General features: G+C 36.4%; 1 protein-coding gene across 1 annotated transcript in view; it reads right to left on the bottom strand.

The window, feature by feature from the left end:
- Nucleotides 1–12,397: 12,397 nt before the first annotated feature.
- The window catches only part of LOC120531812 (sarcoplasmic/endoplasmic reticulum calcium ATPase regulator DWORF-like), a 31,453-nt gene continuing 18,646 nt past the window's right edge, over nucleotides 12,398–25,204 (bottom strand). The window contains exon 3 of the mRNA XM_039757575.1: nucleotides 12,398–12,899. The gene's annotated coding sequence lies outside the window, so the exon portion shown is untranslated. The remainder of the gene's footprint in view (nucleotides 12,900–25,204) is intronic.

The following is a 25,204-nucleotide window of genomic DNA, read 5'->3' as shown; positions in this document are numbered from 1 at the left end:
GTTCAGCTCTTTGGAACTGTTGCTTTTTATCTGTGCACTCGTCAGTTCACGTGAGCCTCTCGGTGTACATGCATCGAAGTTCCCCAGTTGTGCTGGTGCCATCTCGTGCTGTGTCCATGGCTGTATTTAATGTTACCTTAGTCCTGGCACTTAAAACTTTCTCTCGCAGTTTCGCTGAGTTTGTGCCAAACACCACGCTGACCATCTCATCTTCCTCTGCATAAGCACAGTCCTTAACCCGTGGATATTTAGTGGGAGTTTGCTATTGGATTGCCGCTGACGGACTGACCTTATATGGGCAGGCACTAAATTACAAGCGCCAGCGCAGCCTGTCTATGAACTTAATTTAAAGTGTAGGTTTACATCGTGCTTTGTTTCAGTAGCAGAACTCATCAATATGGTTGTATATGTCACTTTCGCTTCGCTTCTTATTGTTTCGCTGCCTTCTCAATTATATAATGCATGTTTTCTTCAGCGCTTTTTGGAGGTCTTCCTGATTTTCTATGTACTGCGTGATTATGTGGGAGGCGTGATGATGTCACACGAAACTCCGCCCCCACGGCGTTGAAGCTCATCTCCATTACAGTAAATGGAGGAAAACAGCTTCCAGTTATGACCATTACGCGTAGAATTTCGAAATGAAACCTGCCCAACTTTTGTAAGGAAGCTGTAAGGAATGAACCTGCCAAATTTCAGCCTTCCACCCACACGGGAAGTTGGAGAATTAGTGATGAGTCAGTGAGTGAGTGAGTGAGTGAGTGAGTGAGGGCTTTGCCTTTTATTAGTATAGATATATATATATTGTGGACGCGGCCCGGACACAGACAGTAACCAGGGCGGCGGCCCCCACGTGATCCAGGGTGGGCGCAGACCCACATCCGGTCCTTTACAGCGTATATATATATGTGTGTGACAGGGCATTCAAATGGGAGAAAAGGGTTGGCAAAAGTGTATTTCTATTCTTCCTACAGACCTACAGAAGACTTACCCAATTTCTCCAAACATTTCCGTTCCTTCCCGATGATCTCACTTACACCCCCAAAATTCTCGGAGATTATGTTCCTAGAGCACCCGCGAATTGTGAAAAAACGTGACTTTTGGATGTGGTTAAAAAATGCCTTTTAAATGCCTATTTTTATAGTTTAAACCCTAAATACAGTATGCCCTCAAAGCACTTTAATTTCATTGCAAACTCAGCTTAATACATTAATACATTACCTAAAAAATTACCTTAAATGCATTACCTAAAACCAGAATGCAAAGGTAAACTTGTATACTGTACAGTACTGTACTGCTATGTCTCCTGCAGTGCTAGAATGTAAAATACCGATGTTACGTACTGTACTTCATGCAAGCACGTTTTCTTTGGTATGCACTGTCATTTTCTTTGTTATAAGTAGAGTAAATACATAATAATTTCATTTATTAAAATACAGTAAAATGTACGGGTACTCGCCAATAATTAATGATTTTGATGATGATGATGAAGTAGCTGTGTGAGCAGCAAGTTTCTAATGTGAAACTATATGTTCCAGCTGACACATGAATGATTTATAGAAGAGTATCCTGTTGCCAGTACTCCTGTGAAATGTTCAATTCAATTCAATGTTCAACTGGTTAAAAAGTGGCATACTACTGATTCAGTGAACAAATGCACTAAAATCAAGAAGCCCTTTCCTCCATACCCCTGATGCAATTACTGACATTGTGGATCATATGGAAATAAGTCTGCATGAACCAATGTAGCCATTATCATAATGGAAAGGTGTGTCATGGAGGTCATATCATTGGGTACTCCATAATTTGTAGGCTACATTATTCTGTGCCACCCAGAGTATATAAATACAGTGACTACAAGGTGTTGTTTGGCAAGGCAAAAGACTGGATTCCACAAGAATGTTTTAAGCCCATCCACTTATATCTTTTACTTTAGATTTTTATATTGCTTCTTCTTACTGTATATGGTTACATAAACATTATGTAAAGCTCCTGTAATGGTGCATGGTGCAGACTCACAGGTAGACTTCCTCTTTTTTAACATATGATCAGTGAACTGTCTTCTGTCTGATTTTGCTCCAGTTTATACCCTATAAGAGATGTGACTTGAGGGGGTTAGTGCCTCTATTTGCTCTGGAGTTGGCCAAAGTCATGGTGGGCTCCCTAACTTTTTTCTCTCCCACCTAACACATGACCTAAGTCAGAAACTTCCTGTCTGTATTCTGGGAGTTCCTAATCCATTTTGAAGACTTCTAAAGATGTCTGAAGATAGGGTTCCAGTAAAACTACCATTCTAGAGAATTGCCTTAAGAAAAGTCAACCACATAGTATCTTTATGCTTACTTTCCTCTTTTGCAGAAAATGGTCTTCCAGCATTATCAATGTACTTTTTTTTATGAGACCTTATAGGAGATCTTGGACTCTGTGTGATGCTAAAAGGGTGTTCTCCAAAATCAAAATATTAGCCAAATAAAGAACTCTCTAAACCTTTGTTGGAATTTACTAAAATTGTATTTATATTTTTGTGAGAAGAGTGACAAAGCCTTTCATATAATACCAAACTATGTTTGAAAACAATAGTTAGTATCCTTTTATCCCTACAGAGTGCTAAATACTGTATATTTAATAAAACAGTACCAATTAACCCATGAAAGATGCTGCTTTTTATGGTGAATTAGATGAGAACTGAATTAAGCTGTCAGTCTGAAACAATAAAACCAGCTTTGACTGATTTTAAAACCCCCACAGCAAGCACAACACATTTTGTTGATTCCTTGTCAACTCTTTAAATATGACTGACATTTAAATCTCCAAGCATGAAATCATATGACTCAGTTCTGTACAACACCTAAAGAGACTTTGGTTAAGTCTTTAATTGTGGATGGCCTGTGGTGGAAAATATGAATGTTTGTTAATCCTCACTGTATATACATCAGCACATTGTACCTTATTTATTTTGCAAGGAGAGAAGATAGTCAACATGAAAGAGCTACTGTAGATGAAATACATATTGATTAACATTTTTTGAGTCTTGATTTGCTGAAAAATCTTCACTACTTTTACTGACAGTTCTGTCACAGAGAAACATCATACTACATTACTTTGAAATAGAAAATATGTATTAACTCCTGATGCTGAAAATTAATTAAAATATAAAAACCACTGTCAATCATCATTATCATTTTTAGTCTTTTTATGTTTATTCCAATGAGGTTCAGTGAAGTAACATTGATGCTAAGCTGAATAGGCCTCCCGATTCACAACACCTCCTAAAGCTGAGAAATATAATTCCTCTAGCATGTCCTGAGCCTTCCTCTAGGTCTTCTTCCAATCAGTTATGCCTTTAACACATCCCATGAGAGGTAAAAATATGGGTCCTAATTATATGCCCAAAGAACCTCAACTCATTCCTCTCAATCCAATGAAGCAGCAATTCTTCTCCAAGATCCTCCTGTATAGCTGAGGTCCACACATTATCATGGAGGTGGCCATCCTGCACAGGAGCCTCATTTTGGCAACTTGCACTCATGAGCTAATTTTTTCGATCACTACTCAGAATTGTGAAAATAAGCTAGGATGGTGATATTGACTGATTAGTAAATCAAAAGTTTGTATGAGGACTTTTTAAATCTAATAAATCAAAGGGCCTTGTCGGGAAAACAAATATTAGAACTATCCATCCATCTTCCAACCTGCTGAATCAAAACACAGGGTCACGGGGGTCTGCTGGAGCCAATCTCAGCCAACATAGGGCACAAGGCAGGAACCAATCCCGGGCAGGGTGCCAACCCACCGCAGGACGCACACAAACACACCAAGCACACACTAGGGCCAATTTAGAATCACCAATCCACCTAACCTGCATGTCTTTGGACTGGGAGGAAACCGGAGCACCCGGAGGAAACCCATGCGGACATGGGGAGAACATGCAAACTCCACACAGGGAGGACCCGGGAAGCGAACCCAGGTCTTCTAACTGTGCCACCCCAATATTAGAATTACCTTTATTTAAAATAATTTGATTGGAGAAACATACAACTTTTAAAATTAAAATGGAAGAGTCAAACAATCCGATAATATTATTATCTGCATTTTATACACTGAAACTATTTTCAAAGTATTTATGGTTATACTACTTACATTACGCAAAATCCAAACTGTGTTTTAGCAGGTATATTGAATCTCGAATGCATTATTCATTTTTTTTTGGGAAGATCTAATTTCCAATCTGTCCAACTTTGCATTTTCAATAACTATTTCCTTTGGTCATACAAATTATTGTTATTTTTTTGAGTTCTTCATGACACCATTTTGTTGTTGCTTTTTCTGGTGGAGGCTGCTGTTTGTGAGTCATGTGACTTGTGTTGACAATATTCATTCTTAGTCACGTGGCATAACAACATAGTCATAATTAAGCATAACATAATCATGCCAGTGGTAATTGTGAGCTGATATCTTTAAGAAACAAAATCTTGAGTATAGTAATTTAGTTAGGGGAAAAGTTGTTAGGATTAAAACTTCTGGCCATGAGTTTGGATAATTACTTTTGATTAATATTTTACAATACAATATGATACAATACAATTTATTTTTATATAGTCCAAAATCACACAAGAAGTGCTGCAATTGGCTTTAACAAGCCCTGCCTCTTGATAGCCCCCCAGCCTTGACTCATTAAGAAGACAAGAAAAATCTCCCAAAAAACACTTGTAGGGAAAAAATGGAAGAAACCTTGGGGAAGGCAGTTCAAAGAGAGACCCCTTTCCAGGTAGGTTGGGCATGCAGTGGGTGTGAAAAATAAGGGGGTCAATACAATAAAATACACAGAACAGAACACAAGTAATCCTCAATACAGTATAAAAATAAAAATATTACCAAGTATGGAGCAGAATTCAACAGTCGATGATATCACATAATAGGATTTGTATTTGTTTAGAGTCCTGGAGATCTCAGCCATCAAACTGCCATCCCCATTTAGCCATTCCATAGCTGAGACAGCGGTGAGCCAGCCAGTCCAAAGAAAGGACCCCTCTACCTGACGATTCCTGCGATCCTCCATCAGGGATGACTTTACCTTACCTATTTTAGGTTTTCCACAATTGACCTTTCTGACTGCTTCTTGGTATTTTGACCATAGCATGTTCTCTGACCACACTTTTTGACTATTCTGTTTTATATTATTTATTTCCTAGGCTCTATGTTGTACTCTTGCCTCAGGGAATTCTGTCTTTCCAATTTCTTCATTATGGTACTTTCAGTTATTTTTTTCTTTTTTTTTTTGCTAAATTAATATGTTGGCTGTTTTTCTAAATGTGTTTTAAATCAGTATCATAGTGATGTGTTGAAAAATGAGGAACATAATTTTGAAATGATTTAGCTCATGGAATTCAATGAGAAAAATGCTTAATCAAATAGTGCTGTCAACAGAAAGAGTAGTAAGAGAATCCAGACAACTCACTTATAGCAAGATTTCTGACACTCAGTTGCCTACTGACAGAAAAATGTCACCCCTGTTCACTTTGCATTTGGCTTTACAATGTAAAAGGGTATTTTATAGTGATAACTGCACAAAAGCTCATTATATATAAAAACCTTCTCAGAAGCATGTTCCCCAAAATCACTAAACAGGAACTTTCCACCCTTAAACCCTTTTTTTTCTTTTCCTTGAAGCTTCTGCTAGAGAACAAAAAAGGCATAAAGAGTGATAGTGTATACATCTTTCCCTAGTGAGAACATAAAACGCTACTCCACTGTATATGAATGTTGTTTCAATGCCCCTATTGGGGCATCTTCTGTGTGAAGTTTCATGTTCAAATAGGGTCTCTGATTTCCACTTATTCTCCAAAGAAACGCTAATTAACAGTTAACAATCTGCTTTATTTCTTTATCAGGAACAATATGTAATGAAACCATTAGGGTAAAATAGTCCTGATTCCAAGTTCAAGCTTGTGGGTGATTGTACATCTCCCAGAAGGCCAGAGGCCTGAATTGTTGGCCTCATCTATGATTTTTTTTTATAATCAGTAATCCATATATTAATTAATCACAGTTAAAATAACTGTAGCATGTCATTTGCTGGAGATTACAGCAAGAAAAAAATACCTCATACTGAAATAAGCTTTGCCAGGAGGTTTAAATGTCAAGCATGCTTTAGAGAAGCAGTGTCATTCATTCAAAGTCACAGGCTGCACATCTGATGACACCGGGTTTTTATGAATGTATGTTATCTACACAGGGGGTCTATTGTTTCAGTGCAGATGCAAATAACTTGGCTGCGTCATAAACTTTGACAGGACTGAAATATAGAGTGGAAACTATGAAGCTTGGCAAGTAGGAGACAGTTTAAGTGCTATTTCAGTTGGGATGTGTTAACCATAACATACTTTACTCATTTTGAAAGGTTTCATCAGCAAAAGTTCCTTTACAGATCATGTCAAGTTCAAAGTTTATTGTCATGTGCACAGTAAGGAAACACGTTTTCCCTGTACACTGAAATTCTTTCTTTGCTGTCCACACCAAATGCCAATGGTTGACAAACCAACTTATAAAGATAGACATAAATAATAAGTAGCAAATAGATAATAAGTAACAGAAGCAGCATAAAGTACAAAAACAGAATAGAAGTATAAAGTGTAATGTGCAGGTAGGTGTGTGATGGACAAGTCAAATACAGTTGTGTGAGGTAGATAGAATGAGGTGAACCATGGTTATAAACTCCAGTCAGTTACTTAGGAGTCTAATGGCCTTGGGAAAGAAAGAGTTGTTTAGCCTGGAAGTCCTGCATTTCACACTTCTTTACCTCCTGCCTGAGGGTACAAGTGTGAACAGTTCGTGTTGAGGGTGGGGTGAAATCCCTGAGGATCAAGGCAGTTCTCCTGTGGACTCTGCAGTTGTATATGTTCTGCAAAGAGGGCAATAAGTTGCCATTTTCTAATCAACATTGTAGAGACCCCTACTGGTCTAAGAGTTTGAGAGAAGGAAACATTTAATGTGATACACATTATACTCTGTGTTCTATCCATCCATCCATCCATTATCTAACCTGCTATATCCTAATTGCAAGGTCACGGGAGTCTGCTGGATCCAAGCCCAGCCAGCATAAGGAGCAAGGCAGGAAACAAACCCTGGCAGGGCGCCAGCACACCGCAGGGCGCGCACGCAGATATACACACACACCAAGCACACACTAGGGACAATTTAGAATCACCAATGCACCTAACCTGCATGCCTTTGGACTGTGGGAGGAAACCGGAGTACCCGGAGGAAACCCACGCAGACACGGGGAGAACATGCAAACTCCACGCAGGGAGGACCTGGGAAGCAGCGCTACCACTGTGCCACTGTGCCGCCTCTGTTTTCTGCTTGCTTATAAATTTAGTGCTATGTACTAGAGATTTTTTGTGGTTAAGTTCATACATGTTTTCCTTATTGACCCCTCTCCATCAGTTTCACTTTCTTAAACCTATTCAGTGTTGTATGTAGCAAATTCTTTTTTTGATAGGAAATGCTGCATGGCAGAAAACTCCATTTGACAGTTCTAAGAATATCTGCATACCATTAATTAATCAATTTAAGTTAATTATTTAATTGACTGTACTATTAGAATGTTTTTGATTCAATGAATCTGTGGAAATTATTAAAAACAAAAACAAGCACTACCATGATACTGTAGATCTTACATATATTCTGAGACAGGAGAATTTGTTATATATATATACAGTATTACACAATATGTATAGTTATACTTAGTTATATTCTAAACTTTTCAAGTTATTTCTAACAGTTCTTCCTGACTACATTTGGTTCGGTTTATGGCTATGTGTTTGTAGTTCTGAAGAACCAAAATTCTAAGGGAAGTCAAATTAATATTTAGAGATATCTCAAAGTGCATTTTAAGATATCTGCAATCCCATTTAAAGTATCCAAAAATGTCTCTTCCAGAATATATTAAATGCATTTTAGAAATGTCAAATTCAACCCCAATTCCAAAAAATGTTTAAAAAGAAAATGTACCATTTTAAGAAAAGAATAAGGTCATTTTGACTTTGATGGTAGCAACATGTCTCAAAAAAGTTGGGACAGGGCAATGTTTACCACTGGGTAGCACCCCCTCTTCTTTTTACAGCAGTTCATAAAAGTCTGGGGACTTGGGAGACTTGTCTGGTATAGGATTCTAGCTGCTCGACAGTCCTGGGTCGTCTTTGTCGTATTTTTTGTTTCGTGATGCACCAAATGTTTTCAATTGGTGATAGGTCTGGAACTGAGGCTGGCCAGTTCGGCACCCAGACTCTTCTACTATGAAGCCATGCTGTTGTAATAGGAGCAGTATGCGGTTTAGCATTGTCTTACTGAAATATGCATGGCCTTCCCAGAAAAAGGCATCGTCTGGATATAGCATATGTTGCTCTAAAATCTCGCATTGATGGTGCCTTTCCATATTTGCAAGCTGCCAATTACATAGGAACTAATGCACCCCCATACTATCAGTGATGGAGGCTTTTGAACTGAGTACTGATAACATGTCAGATGTTCCCTCTCCTCTTAAGTCAGGTGGTGTCCACGTTTTCCAAAAAGAATTTCAAATTTCGATTTGTCTGACCATAGAGCAGTTTTCCACTTTGTCTCAATCCATTTTAAATGAGTTTGGCCCAGATTAAAGAGCTGTGTTTCTGGATCATGTTCACATATGGCTTCTTCCTTTAATGATAGAGTTTTAACCTGTATTTATGGATGGCACAGCAAACGGTGTTCACAGACAAAGGTTTCTGGAAGTGTTCCTGAGCCCATTCAGTGATTTCCATGACAGAATCATGCCTGTTTTTAATGCAGTGCCATCTGAGGGCCTGAAAATCACAGGCATCCAATATTGATTTTCGGCCTTGTTCTTTGCTTACAGAGATTTCTTCAGATTCTCGGAATCATCTTTTGATACAATGTAATGTAGATGATGAGATATCCAAAGTCTTCATAATTTTATGTTGATCATTATTCTGAAATTGTTCCACAAATTTGTAGATGCAGTTTTGTGCAGGTTGGTGAACCTCTGTCCACCTTTACTTCTGAGACACTCTGCCAATCTGAGATGCTCTTTTTATACCCAATCCTGTTACTGACCTGTTGCCAATTAACCTAATTAGTTGCAAAATGTTCCTCTAGCTGTTTCTTTTTTGTACCACTTACTTTTACAGCCTTTTGTTGTCTCTGTTCCAACCTTTTTGAGATGTTTTGCTGCCATCAAATTCAAAATGACTTAATATTTTTCATGAAATGGCAAGATGTCTCACTTTAAACATCTAATATATTTCTGTGTTCTACTGTGAATAAAATATGGGTTTATGAGATTTATAAATCATTGCATTCTGTTTTTATTTACATTTTACACAACTGTCCAGCTTTTTTGGAATCGGGGATGCAGTTATTCAAGATATTTTGAAATGATACTCTTCATTTTTAAAAATCAGCAATACATTTTAAGATATCTGAATTTCTATAAAACTGTTATATCATTGGGACAATGGGTCTCAGTTTATTTTTTTTTTAAATCTGTGGAAATTTAATGAGAATATAAATATAAAATATATGTATAGATATCTAAAATACATGTAGCCTATAGATATCTCAAACTAATTTCACGGTATCCTAAAAATGTATTTAAAAATATGAATTTTGTTTCAAGATATCTCAAACACATGTGAAGATATCTTTAAAAAGACATTAACTTATTTCTAGATATTGGAATAGCATTTTTAGATATCTACAAAACCATTAAGACACTGTATCTCAAATACATTTCCAGAGACCTGAGAAAAGGATTCTGTCCATCTTATTGATCAGTGAAATGCAATTTGACATATCTCAGAATAACTTCCTGCTCATTCTGAGATATCTCAAATACATGTCAAGATATCTTAGAATAGACCAGGAAGTCCCTTTGAAAGAACTGGGATTTTTACATTTTTGAGATATCATGAAATTAATTTCAGGTATCTCAAAATGAGCAGGAGTTTTTTTGAGCTATCTCAAACTGTATCCGAGTTATCTAAAAATGTATTGTAGATATCCTAAAACTTAAAAAAGCATTTGTTGAAATGAGTTTTTGAGATCTTAAAAAGTAAACTGCATTTTAATGTATTGGAGATATATTTAAATGTTAATTTGACTTGCCATACATTTCTTGTATTTCACATCAAACTCTAAACTTGTCAAGTATTCAGATATATTTAATATATGCTGTTTATTAATTGCATCTTATATGTAAGGTAACAATGACAATATCAATAATTCAAATATATTGTACTCTATTTAACAAGCATTTATAAAACCTTGGATGATAAATGATGTTATATTTTTCCAATAGTGCACACTTACAGTAAATGCTAATGGATTTTAACAGTAATCTCACACATGTACAGTATGTAGAGAATAATGTCACCATTTTAAAGTGCTACGTAGTTCACAGTCACTAATCAACAAAACTCAATGTCCTTTCAAAATAGCAGAAACTCTTTGGTGGTCTATTTTAGCTGGGTTGATTTCACATGGGTTCACACAATTTGTGTAGCGCTCCCATTCTGGTCCCACTGGAAAGTATCTTTATGTTGTAACCCTTTATACTAACACACTATGGCTCCCCAGTTGAGGAACCTTATCCTTTTTTTGAATTATGGGTGTCCCTAGTGAAAATAAAAACCCATTCATGATGAGCAGCTTTCTGCAGAAAAATATTAATGGATATATAATATCAGGGTTTTATTTCTTTGGAGGGATCCCAGAATCACACATGTATATGTTTTCAATTGCTGCTCTAACAAAAAAAAATCACTCTAGCAGTGTGATATGGATTTCAAAATAATATAATTTAACAGTATATAGTCAGCCATTCAGTCAGCCATTTTGTAACCCACTTATTCCTGAACAAGGTCGCGAGGCAGTCTCAGTTAGCATAGAGTGCAAGGCATGAACAGTCCCCTGGACAGAACACCAGTCCATTGCCCTTTAACAATATATAAATCCACAAAAAGTCCCAATAATGTTCTCTTAAACAGAAGGTAATAGCAAGGATACAATTATAACCAGCAATACCCCGATATAATTAATTATAATAAGCTATCCTTTTTAAATGTGCTTGTGGTTACATTATAGATAAAGCTCAGTTTTGTGATTTGAAGCAACAAGCTGGAACGAGATAGCGAAAAGCAGAGTCAAACACTTTGAAGTTCAGAGAGTGTGCTCTCTTTAATTACACTGATTTAACAGTAAAATTATTTGATACAATATTTAAAGTTAATTTCATGGGATGTCATTTGATATTTTTTTCAATAATTAATTAGTTACTCACAACCTTTACCTTATTTGGCAGAATGTTTTCCTCAAAGATAACAAGCAAAAAAGCCATTTTGCATATAAAAAAGAGGAGCATACATATCAAATAATGTTGTTGCATTGGTATGGTGTATTACTAGTACATATATATATATATATATATATATATATATATATATATATATATATATATATATATATATATATATATATATATATATATATATATAGACATATTATTGATTTTATTTGTATGTTTGTCACTTTAATTCGTTTTCCCCTCAACGCTGCCCATTGATGGCTAAATACAAAGTCACTTGACTACAGGAATGACTTTAGCTGTAATGTAGACGTACTCTTAAAGTGTGACTTCATTTCCCTAAAACTGGACCTTAAGGCTTTCGGAAACTCAATAGATCAGGGGTGGGTAAAATCGTTCCTGGAGGGCCGCAGTGGTTGCAGGTTTTTGTTCCAACCCAGTTGCTTAATTAGAAAACAACTGCTGTCAATAATTTAATTTCATGACTTTTTAAGTGCTTTAACTCTGTTATGTCAAGTCATTTTCCTTTGTAAGCATATCATCCAAATGATTTGAAGGCTAAAAATGGATGAGTAAATCTCAATCCTTCACTTTTTTCTCTTCACTTTCCTTCCAAGTATTTAATTAAACCAAACAATGCACGATAAATCCACACAGGTGTAAATGAAAAAAGCCAAACAGAGAACTGCTGGTTTCTTTTGTCATTTGCATCTTATTGCTAATATGGAACAATTAAAAAAACAAGAATACGGTTGCTTAAGACTAAAATAAGCAATAAGGGTTCAAAATCTTAACAAGTGAGACAACTAAAGTGAAGCAGAAGTGTTTCTTGAGCAATAAGTGCTTCCTGTTAAGCAATTGGGTTAGAACAAAAACCCACAGCCACTGCGGCCCTCCAGGAACGACTTTGGCCACCCCTGCTATAGAGGGATGTTAGTATGTGCTTTTTGGGGTTATTATATGTAATATGGTTGAAAGTTTCTGGTTGTTTCACACTATCAGACGAAATGGCTTTTATTCAATATAAGCAGTCATTTGTATGAGGTAAAATATTAATTTATTAGGTTATATGGTAAATACACACTTAAAACATTGAAAATTAAAAAATTACAAAAACAAATTGAACAACAACAGCCACACAATAAAAAGTACTCTACTTATACAATGAGGAAAAACAAACCGAAAAAAAAATGTTCCGTTATTTGAAGGCTGACAATTTTTTTTCTCTGTAAAATGGATCTATACATGGTGGAGAACAAAACGTTAAAGTTGCTTATACTGGCTGAACAATATGATCTGGTGTTCATTTACTAAATTAATTTTAAATTCTGATAAAGATTTTTTCTTTGTCATGTACCATGGTGTCTAACTAAATATTTTAAGAGAAATATATTAACAAAGTAGTCGTATTCTCCAGGTGATCATTTTGATTGCTAAAACTTGATTGAGACAGAATCTTTGATTTCTCAATATGCCTTCAATTTCATCGTCTCTGGAGAGGTGGTTGTCGTCAGTTCATGTCAACAAGTCTTTCTACATACTGCACAACAGAAAGACAGAAAAAGAGGAAAAATAATATCAGTTACAATTTATATATATGTAATGAAAATACAGGACTTTTGAGATGAAAACAAAATCATTTGAAGGTATCATTAAATATAAAGTGTTAGATATTGAAAGAATATAAAGGATTCAATATAGATTCAGAACATTCTGCAAAAACCTTAGAGTGAGCAGACAATTAAAATTCAGATAAGGGGCATAAAATTAAAATCCTTATTGATTTAGCCAGTGACATGTGCATACTTTGTTGAGGGCAGTGGCTCAGAAACCGGAAATGGAGAACTTTATAGTATTTCATAAATTTTAATCCTGCACACAAATTAGTGCACACTTTTATTTCTGTGATTTTAATTTCATGGGACATTTGGATGTCACTTTAGATGTAAATAGTATTCACAAACTTGGCAAAAGAATGTTTTTCATGATTTCTGATTATGTCGACACCCCATCTGCTCTACTTAATTTTCCTTATATAACACTTCCTAAGACAAAAGAACAAATTAAGGAATGCCCAGCTAGTTACATAAAATATCAAATGGTCTTAAACTGCATGTGTTTACATCATAGCACATCTCTTAACTTAAAATTATGCATAAACACTCTCATCTTATCCTGCTTGATGTTTAATTTAAAGGCAGAATGAACACAATGTTATGGAACTCAGTCACTGTATGATTCTACAGAATTAAAACAGTTTTCTGTTGCCACACTCACCTTGTATTTCACAGAATTTCAGTAGTGAATTATTTCAGAACATTACACAGTTACGCCAAGGCGATTCCACTGTTACTATGAAGTTTAGCGAATATGAGAACTACTTTGTTCATGTCTAAGCCCTGAATATGCAGCTAAAAATACATAGTAAGTAACAGAAAATGTTATCTCACCTTCTTCAGCTTGTTATGAAGAAGTATTTTTATAATCTTTTTTATCTCCTCACAATCTTGATGCATCAAAGAAACCAATAAATACTACTGAATCAAGCCAGCAATGTCCACTTAATTAATTATAATGGACAGATGTGTATGATGCGAAATGTCGAATATACATGCTGACCAAACAAAAAAAAATAGACGTTTTGACATCATCATACAGAACTATAGCTGTAGTAGCAGCTATCAATTTGTGTGGACTTTAAAATGCCAGTAATTAAAGAAAACACAGATCATAACAAAGGGAGCTGTCAGGATATGAGAATACTTTGCAAACACTTGCGTAAATTCTTGGAAAATATATCCACGTCCGCTTGGTCACTTATTCCTGGTAGCAAACAGTAAAATTGCCTTCATGAGACACCTGAGAACAGCATCATTCTTTGTCTTTATTTCATTATTACTATTATTTCATTGTGCTCTGCAACTTGACATCATGCACCCTCAATATGTTCCACTCTCATCCTGCCATGTAAAGAATGCAACACTTTTAGTGGATTCAAAATTTCTCCTAACCCTCCTCTAGAAATGGTGATTGCTCAAACCAGGACCACTCTCTTTAACGCTAAAATAAGTTATAACCCCTGACTTACATGAATCTTTGGATTTTGGTGACTCTTACATGCTCTATTGAACTTGCAAGAGTGCAAAACCAGCTCTTGGCCATACAATGCTGCCATTATATCCTAGCTTCATTAGCAGACATGGCCTTCCAGGATTCTCCGCTGAACTCCTATATTAAACAAAATAGGATAATCTACAAATTATAAAATCTATAATTTGTGGTCATCTAAGGAAATGATAGGTCATAAATGTTGAGCCACCAACCCAACTGTTCCCATTTACTTCCAAATAATAATCAAAATAAACAAGCACACAATGGTGTCAAAATAATAACAAAAGATTGTCTTCTTAAATTCTGGGCAATGTGGCTCTGTCAGGTAATAGATGGCCTCTATCTTGCCGGTTGCTTGGTCATGAACTGATGCCTCCTTCTGGGAGGTCGTTCTTTTATGGCCCAGGGACCAGAAGGGACAAGGTCATTTGCCCTTACTGGGCAGTTTCTCGGTACTGGGTGAAAAAAGGAAGACAACATAGTTACTGGAAGTGCCTACTCTCAACCCGTGGAACTCAGAGGGTGACACTCTGACGCACATGTGAAAAAAGTTTTATAAATTACATGGAGAAGAAATTCACTAACCTTACCTGAACAATTTCAACTGCTGTTTTCTGTACACAATACAAATCCAAAACAGAACGGTTTAATGCACAACTTATGATAATGGCCAAATTAGGTACATTTAGTATCAACTATTGATAGTTTCCTTCTAGTTTATGCATGATGTAACATTCACATGTGCTCAGGAACTTTGTTAGCCATATTGAAAGTTGGAACATTTGAAATTCTTTAATTACTTCATCAAAGAGTCAGTTATCTATCCATCCATCCATTTTCCAACCCGTTGAATTCGAACACAGGGTCACGGGGGTCTGCTGGAGCCAATCCCAGCCAACACAGGGCACAAGGCAGGAACCAATCGCGGGCAGGACGCCAACCCACCTCAGAGAGTCATTTATCACATTTTTTAATTAATTAAAAATTTTTGTGACAGTCATATTAAAAAAATAACTATCATAATAGAATTCAAATACACTCACTAACAGACACTATTAAATACATTGGTTTTTAACAATACTTTACAATATTATTTAGTTAAAAAAAACAGCCCAAATATACTTGTAATGGCTCAATAGTGTTCATTTAGCTTCACCAAACAAGAAAAATAAAGAAAGGACTAGACCAGGAAATGAAATTGTGTCAAATATCAAAACAAAAGTCATTTTCAGAGGATTGAGAAACTGAAAATAACAAAGCTAAAATCTTATTAGCAAACTCACAGTAGATAAGGACAAGCAAGAAAATCAAAACCAAAAAATCAGAACTAAGGAGCATGACAAGTTGAAAAGATTTTTTTTATCCAAAAAAATATATGTTATGCTGTATATTCTCTGTATATTAGTTCTCATGCTAATATTGTCACATGTTGTGTCACACACAAACATTTTCAGCAACCAGGGCTATAATCTTAGCAAATCAATTAATATACACATCTAAAAAACACAATATAAAGAAGGTATATAACTGAAAATAAAGCACATTTTCTTAAAGATAGAAAATACCCACTTACAGAACCTCAGCCCAAAGCTGCTTCACAGAAAAAGATACAATTTCCACAAGAAAAAATGCAAATAAGAGTCAGGAAGTCCAGAACATAAATGATATTGACTGGTGTCCTATTTTTAGTTGTTGGCTGTGGAGGATTGCATGTTCTCCCCGTGTCTTCATGGGTTTCCTCCAGGTACTCCCACAGTCCAGAGACATGCAGGTTAGGTGCATTGGTGATTCTAAATTGTCCTTAGTGTGTGTATGTGTGTGTGTGTGTGCCCTGTGGTGGGATGGCGCCCTGCCCAGGGTTTGTTTCCTGCCTTGCGCCCTGTGTTGGCTGGGATTGGCTCCAGCAGACCCCCGTGACCCTGTAGTTAGGATATAGCGGGTTGGACAATGGATGGATGGATAAACTGAGATTAAAACATATACTCGTGCACCATCTAGGATAAACAGTATGGTTTGAAGTTAAGTTGCTGATAGCCACATGTAACCTTATATAACATTTGTCCAAAACCTAACTCAGTAAGAAAGTCTTCTTTGATCTGTTCAAAACTAATAAATTATTTTACGAGTGAAAAATACCAGTCTAGCAGTAAGTACTGGAGCTGGAGAAAACTTAGGTCAGTGTGCCCTTGCAATAGAAAAAAGCAAATAAAAATTATTTTAAGTAAACTTGAATGAATGCATGTCACTCATTCTTTAATAAAGAAATACATTTAGGCGCACAATGTTTCAGCTGTTTATGTCTTCATTTTTGTTTATGTTTTCACAATCAATCATTGCATTGCATTTTATCTAGCACATTATTTTGTAGTAAAAGTCCTTTTTAAACTATTATATATTAATAAAAGTTGAAACCTGACATTACATGCAATATACTGATAAAGAGAAAAAAAATGCTAAATTCAGAACGTTCCAGATATAAATGATTTTATTAGGTAGGAACGCAATGCCTTTTATTGACAGAATCTGGCTTCATTATACTGAGGGTTGTTTCGGGCTTTTTTCTCTTTTTTTTAATGTGTTTGTTTTCTTTATTTGGCAGCCGTCTCTACACAAGGCATCTTACAAGATAAGGGTGCAGTTTAATTACAAATATTTTAAATAGTTGTAGCTGTAAGTAGAGCTTTATTTGTACCCAGGGAGAAATGTATTTTTTTTTACAGAAGCTTCTTAAATAAATACATACATAAATAGGTACGTAAATAAATAAATAAATAAATATACACACGCTTTGGTCTGAACACATTCTAGAATAATTACAAGTCAAGTCAAGTTGGGGAGCATGCACTGGTACAGTGTGTTGCTGCACCCACTACATGACGAAACAACTCAGGATCCTGGTTGGCAACCCCCCAGGCAGACACGCAGTCCAGTCCCACCTTCCAGAAATGACCCTCTATCTGCCACAGCCAGGTGTTATGTATGCGACCTCTTGGCCTGGTCCAGCCACTCGGTTCCCCAACAATGAGGATCTTATGAGCTGGATCAACCTCGGGGAAACGCGCCACATGGCCGTAGTGCAGTAACTGACGCTCCCTCACAAAACAGGTAATGTGCCTCATTTGGGACTCGATGAGCAACCGCTCATTCGACACAAAGTCAAACCAATGGTACCCAAGGAATAACTACAAAGCAATAACATTCAAAAGAAGGAAAAGTTCTGACTTGGCTGTCACAGTCCCAGTTAGGCATTATGCAGGCATATTGCTGTTGGTATAATGGAGCCCTAGTAGCATTTCTTGGCAGACTTCTGCTGAATAATTTGCATATAATTTTGAATAAATTATATTGAATAATTTAAAGTCCTCAGTGTTAGAGTGTCAGAAAGAGGATGTACAGCATTGTTCATCATGGCCCTCAGTTATGTTTTAAATCTTTCCTTTGCTATGACTTCCTGGGGGCCCAGAATGTGTTTTATAATTGAGCTTGCCATTTTAATTAGCATTTTCATTCAGTGGGCCTCTCTTGAAGTGATGTTACCAGGCCAGCATGTCACAGCGTAGAAAATCTCACTGGCCATTATAGAGTTGGAAAAGATGTGAAGGTAAGTAATGCAGTCTCCTATAAAAGAAGAGCCTGCGCTGCCCTTTCTTAAATAGTTCTTCTGTGTTCCGAGACCAGTCCAAGCTGTCATTAATGTGGACCCTCAAGTACTTGTAGGAGTGTGTCACCTCTACATTTACTCATTGAATAGTGACCAGACATAGAGGCTCTTTGGTGCAGTGAAAGTCAATAACCACTTGGTTTTGCTAATGGTAAGAAGCAGACGTTTTCTTTACTCAAAGAAACTAAGTCCTCCATCTGATTCCTACACCCCTTATCAATATATCCCATAAGTGCAGAATCAAAAATGAAAACTGAACTCCTGCAAATTGGGACTAAAATGCAACTTAATAAAATGAGCTCCTTCCCAGTCAATCTTGCCGGTGATCTCATCAGACCTGCCTCTACTGCAAAGAATCTTGGTGTCATTTTTGATTCCTCCCTTTCTTACTCCGCCCACATAAATCACATTAAGAAACTTTCTTACTTCCACCTCCATAACATATCCCGTGTTCGCTCCTTCCTCTCCTTTTATAATGCTGAGAAACTTGTCCATGCTTTTATCACATCCCGCATTGATTATTGTAACTCACTGCTGGCAGGTGCCCCTTCTCATCTTATATCACAGCTCCAGCTTATTCAAAGCTTGGCTGCAAGAGTCCTTACTCAAACCAGCAGCAGCGAGCACATCACACCCATCCTGCTCTGTCTTCACTGGCTCCCTGTGTTTTACAGAATCGAATATAAAATCCTACTAATAACCTGCAAAGCCTTAAATAACCTTCTGCCAAACTACATCTGTGACCTTCTCCATCACTATGTGCCTGCTGCCCACTAAGGTCCTCTGATTCTGGCAATCTTGTTGTGCCCCACACTAATATACACTCCATAGGTGACAGGGCCTTCAGCTATATAGCACCCAGACACTGGAATGACCTACCGAAATTAATCAGGTCAGCTGACTCCATGAATTCTTTTAAAAAACAACTCAAAACTAATCTGTTCAGGAAGGCTTTTAGCTCTACCTGACTTTATTATCCTTCTCTCAGTTTACCTCTCTGTCAAGATGCTCATGTAACCTGTGTGTGTGTGCAAGACCATCAATTATGTTGTCTGGCTTTTCTCTGAATTTACTGTCTTAATCTTCTTTATTTATTTATTTGCTTTGTATTATGCTATATACTGTATACCCTGCCGTTCTTTCTTATATTCTGTAAGTGCCTTGAGCATGGGAAAGGCGCTATATAAATAAAATGTATTATTTATTATTAATCATCAGAGAATTTCTGTAAGCGACATGACCTGGTGTTATATTTATAGTCTGATGTGTGCAGAGTTAAGAGAAAAAGGAGACAGGACTGTTCCTTGTGGTGCTCCAGTGTTGCTCACATTCACAACAGAGACACAGGCCTTGAGTCTCACAAACTGCGGCCTACCTGACAGATAGTCCATTATTAAGGACATCATAGGCTCATCCACCTGCATATCACCGAGTTTAAACCTTAACAGGAATGGCAGGATGGTATTGAAAGTGCTTGAGAAATCAAAAAGCATAATTCATACTTGGGATGCATCCAGATCAGAGGTGGGTAGAGTAGCCAAAAATTGTACTCAAGGAAGAGTAGCATTACTTCAAAATAATATTACTCAAGTAGAAGTAAAAAGTAGTCATCCAAAAAGTTGCTCAAATACTGAGGAACTGTTTCATCATAATAAATTATTTCTTTTTTAGAAATGTAATAAGTCAGACAAAAATATAAAATAATGTGCAAATTCTGCTATTTTAAATCGCATATTCATCAGACCACTAGGACAGCATTTTTTCACTTAAGAAACATAGCAAAAGTTAGACCTCTTATATCATTGAAAGATGCTGAGAAATTAATCCACGCTTTTGTTTTCAGTAGACTAGATTACTGTAACGCACTCCTCTCAGGACTACCCAAAAAAGACATAAATCATTTACAACTAGTGCAGAATGCAGCTGCTAGAATCCTAACTAGGAAAAGAAAATCTGAGCACATTTCTCCAGTTTTGATGTCACTACACTGGTTACCTGTGTCATTCAGGATTGACTTTAAAATTCTGTTTATGGTTTATAAAGCCTTAAATAATCTCATCCCATATTATATATCAAATGTCTGACACCTTATATTCCAAATCATAACCTTAGATCCTCAAATGAGTGTCTCCTTAGAATTCCAAAAGCTAAACTTAAAAGAAGTGGTGAGGCGGCCTTCTGCTGTTATGCACCTAAAATCTGGAATAGCCTGCCAATAGGAATTCACCAGGCAAATACAGTAGAGCACTTTAAAACACTGCTGAAAACACATTACTTTAACATGGCCTTTTTATAACTTCACTTTAACTTAATACTGATACTCTGTATGTTCAGTTCATCATAATAACTATTCATAGTGGCTCTAAAATCCGTACTGACCTCAACTCTCTCTTCTGTTTCTTTTTCCGGTTTCTTTGTGGTGGCGGCCTGCGCCACCACCACCTACTCAAAGCATCATGATGCACCAACATTGATGGACTAAAAGCCAGAAGTCTACGTGACCATCATCATCAAGTCCTTCCATGAGAACCCTAAATACAAAGAGGACTGTTTGACTTATGTTAGGTAGATTGCCCAGAGGGGACTCTGCGGTCTCTTGGTCTGGAATCCCCATAGATTTTATTTTTTTTCTCCAGCCGTGTGGAGTTTTTTTTTTTTTTTTGTTTTTTCTGTCCACCCTTGCCATCGGACCTTACTTATTCTATGTTAATTAATGTTGACTTATTTTTATTTTTTATTGTGTCTTCTATTTTTCTATTCTTCATTTTGTAAAGCACTTTAAGCTGCATTTTTTTGTATGAAAATGTGCTATATAAATAAATGTTGTTGTTGTTGTTGTTTTTGTTATTTCCAAATAATAAAATAAAAAATGAGTAAAAATAAATAACATCTTTACAAAATAAAGATGCACAAATAACACAAAGTTCCAAATCTCAGTTTTTCACAACAAAGCTTTTGAAGCCAATACCTATAGTAAGTAACATATATGTTTGAACAGTGCAAACTACTTACAGTGACAAGATATCCGGTACATTGACAGTATAATACTGCATATTCACTTGCACTGCAAATAGCACAGCTGATAGAAAATAACATTAGAACAAGGCAGCTTGTGCATGTGCAAGAACTTTACCTTAACTGCCTGTGCCAGTGCCAGTGCCACTGCAAGTGCCAGTGCCTGTGCATGTTTGGTTAACACATGCTTGTTCTTCATTCAGTGAAGTGATGTTTAAGCTTCAGCAGGAGATGGCTCTCAAAGTTCCTGCAGTGAAGTTGTGACCGTTTAACAGTGAACAGGAGCCCTGGTATGACTAAAAAGTCGCTCACAGGCTGCAGACACAGGAAGTTTGTGTGTGGTCATGTGACTGCATGGCTATGTCTGATTAGTGAAACAGAGTCATGTGATTATTGTTGCTATGTCTGATTGGTGAAACAGAATCATGTGATTAGTGTTGCTACATCTGATTGGTGAAACAGCCATGGAGTAGATACAATGGCGATTTCTCGCCGAGTAAAATATAGCGTATAAAATGTGTAAATGGAAAAAGTAATGAGTTGAGTGTTGCCCAATGTAGTGGAGTAAGAGCAGCGTTTCGTGTTCACAAATGTACTCAAGTAAAAGTAAAAAGTATGGTGCAGTAAAACTACTCGTAGAAGTACAATTTTTTAAAAAAGTTACTCAAGTAAAAGTAACGGAGTAAATGTAACTCGTTACTACCCACCTCTGATACAGATTAAGTGACTTGCACAGGTTCACTTAGTGATTTGGCTGGTAGACTGAATGGACAGCCTAGTGGTTTGACATCCAGTGCTCTAGCCATCACACCACACTGTCTTCATTTTTGCAGTTATGCTGATTTGCTTGCATCTTCTTGTCACTCAGTGCTGATATCATCATATACTTCCTGCACACATTAATGGGTGGTGTCATTTGTTTTTTTTGGTACAATGTATTATTCCCTGACGGAGGAGGTCAGAGTGCAGGGTCAGCCATTGTACAGTGCCCCGGAGCAATTTTCAAGTTAAGGGTCTTGCTCAAGTGCCCAACAGAGTAAGATCCCTTCTGACAGCAAACCAGCAAACTTCCAGGTACCAGTGCAGATCCTTAGCCTCAGAACAACCACTCCACCTTCATTGGAATCATTTTGTATTTAAAAACGTGCCTTTTGATATTTGTTTAAACTTGGCTGAAGTTTTTAAGGGTTATATGAAATTTACAATATGTAGATTAAAGGTTTTTAGTAGTTAAAGTCTGGTTTATACATTTCTGTTATTTTCATTTTGGTGTGCATACTGTATAAAAAATATTTGATTACAGACTATCTACATCAATGAAGTTTGTTTATTTTTTATATTTTTTATTATTATTATTATTTTAATCAGTCTGTTCCACCATAATATACAATAATATACTATTCTAGCAAAATGATTGTGTGTCTATTTATCAGATTAAGAGATATAAAAATGCTATAACTATACTAAAGCCAAACTGTTCATACATAATCTTCCAATCATTCAGTATTTCTTTGCCAATAATGGGAACATTGATTTTAATTTGGAGAATGTTTTGGACAAATTAAAAAAAAAATAGCTGTTCAGCATATGTTTCACATTGTCATAACTTAGCCTTAAAGTGCTTGCTTCACTGCAGAAACATGCAGGTTACTTGTTTAAGCAAGGAACTCAGATTTTTATTTGAGTTTTTGAAGAACTTCAAGTTTGGTATGTTGTGTATAATTGTTTATTCAAAACCATCATGAACTAATAGCCTAACACTAAAATCTAAGTGCAAAAAAAAAATCAGCAAATTAAAATTAATTCAACAGAGCATTACTGTAGTGTGCAGTACTTATGACATCCCAATCACTCACAAACCATTCACTCACCCATTCCATTGTATGCTAATAGAATATGTCTCATTTTTCATTCCTACAGACGGTATTCACACCTGACACTATAAAGAATATTTTAAACAGAAAAAAAAAAAGACTGATCGATAACGTACTAATCCCATTGGAGCCCACTGACTGTCACACAGAGGGATGTAGTTGATGATATATGCCTGACTCTGTTCCTAGGAATCCAGTGTACCCTCATTTCAGATCTTGGCATGGCATCTTTAATGTGTTCAAGTCAGGACTTTAACTAGGCCACTGCAAAACTGTACTATTGTTTCTTAAGAGAGATTAATTTGCAGAATTTCTTTTTTGTTTTGAGTCCTTTTCCTGCTGCATAATCTAATTATGTTTCAGCTTTAAGTCATGGACAGTTAACCAGACATTCTGGTAAAGTACAGAATTCACGGTCCATTCAGTAATGGCAAGTGGTTTGGGTTGTGAGGCAGCAAAGTATCCTACATCATTACACTTCCATCCCGTTTTATGGTAGGTCAATCGTAATGTTGAATAGTGCATTAGCTTTTACCAGACATGGTGGGACCTGCGATATTCAAAGAGTTCAACTTTTGACTCATCTGTCCATAGAATTATTCCAAAAGACTTGGGGGATCATATATGTGTTGTTTGCAAATCCACAATGAGCACTGATGCAATTTTTCAATGGCAGAGGTTTATGCCTTTCCACTGCAAAAAAATGCATCTATTACTCATTTACTCCTATGTTTACTCTTATGTAACAAGTCCTTAGAACTGCTTCTTTTGGTGTTCATTACACTTACAAATTATCAGTAAAGCAGTTATTCTTATGTGCATTGCAATGTGACCTAATTAAAAAAAAACTTCACTTTGGAATGGTCAGTGGTGGTTTAAGTTAAACATATGTCTCTCGATATTTCGTAGTTCAATGTGAATCCTTCATATTCATAATACATTTACTAGCCTATCAAATGCCACATTTCACTGAGATGAACAACCACTTTACTCATGCTTTGTAAGTGTTATGAACACCAAAAGAAGCCTTTGTTAAGGACTTGTTACATAATAGTAAATGAGTAATAGATGAATTTTTGCAGTACCAGAACTAAAGTGTTAACCCATTTTTATTCAGTCTCTTTTTATTGTGGAATCATGAGCACTGACCATAGCTGAGACTAGAAAGACCTGCAGTCCTTTAGATGCTCTTATATACTACTCTGTGATTTCTTGAATGAGACATCACCAGACCCTTGAGGTAAATGTTTCAAATGGGCCTTTCCTGGTAAGTTTCACCAAGGTTCCAAATGTTCTCTATTTGGAAATAATGGCTCTCACTGAGGTGTGGTGGCCATAGAAATAGTTTTCTAACTCATGCCATTTCTGGTGTTCTCTTTGATTAAGGTATAGAGTGTTTTCTAGAAACCTTATGGTGACTACTCAGTGTAAGGGGCAGTGTGTGGTGAGGATTAGATTCACCAGTCAGCTGAGTCTAATTATCGGTTAACTTTGGTCAGCTGTATGAGTGAGTAACTCAAGAGGTAGTTAACTTTTCACATGGGCAATGCATTTATTACTTTGATATATTACTGTATTTCCCCAAAAAGAGGACCGGTCTTATATTAATTTTCACTCCAAAAGATCCACTAGGGCTTATTTTCAGGGGATATCTTATATTTATTCATGTACATCAATCTACATTCATATGCAGTTATGTCATTTTCTTCTGGAATATCATCATAACTCTCCACATTCAAACCCAGAATTCCAGTGTAAATTTTGTGCTACTTCAGCCTCTTTTAGGATCCTCTGGGATCAATGTGCATGCTTCGATGTTTTGTGAATGGTTCGATGTGTTAAAGCAAAATACTCACCAACAAATGTATTCATGGTGCTTTTATATTCAAGTATCGCATATTCCCCAACGTAATGACACGATATATTTTATAAGCCTCACATGCCGTCTTTTTTTTTTTTTTTTTTTGCACCTTCACAATAGCATCAGGATGTACGGCGGCGTATTTGAGCAACAGAATAGAAAAGTAAGGACATGGTGAAAAGGTCTATTTTGTGGTTAAAGTTAAAATTTCGGCTCTAACCCCAAAATGTCCACTTTAACCTCTTAGTTTATTTTATCATTAGACTGTCGTAAACGTCATCTTAAAACCGACCCAGTAGTTAATCGTTATGTGCTTGTTTTCC

Source organism: Polypterus senegalus, chromosome 1 (assembly GCF_016835505.1).
Source record: "Polypterus senegalus isolate Bchr_013 chromosome 1, ASM1683550v1, whole genome shotgun sequence".
Lineage (NCBI taxonomy): Eukaryota > Metazoa > Chordata > Cladistia > Polypteriformes > Polypteridae > Polypterus > Polypterus senegalus.
The sequence above is the reverse complement of the archived record's forward strand: the minus strand, read 5'-3'. Positions and strand labels throughout refer to the sequence as shown.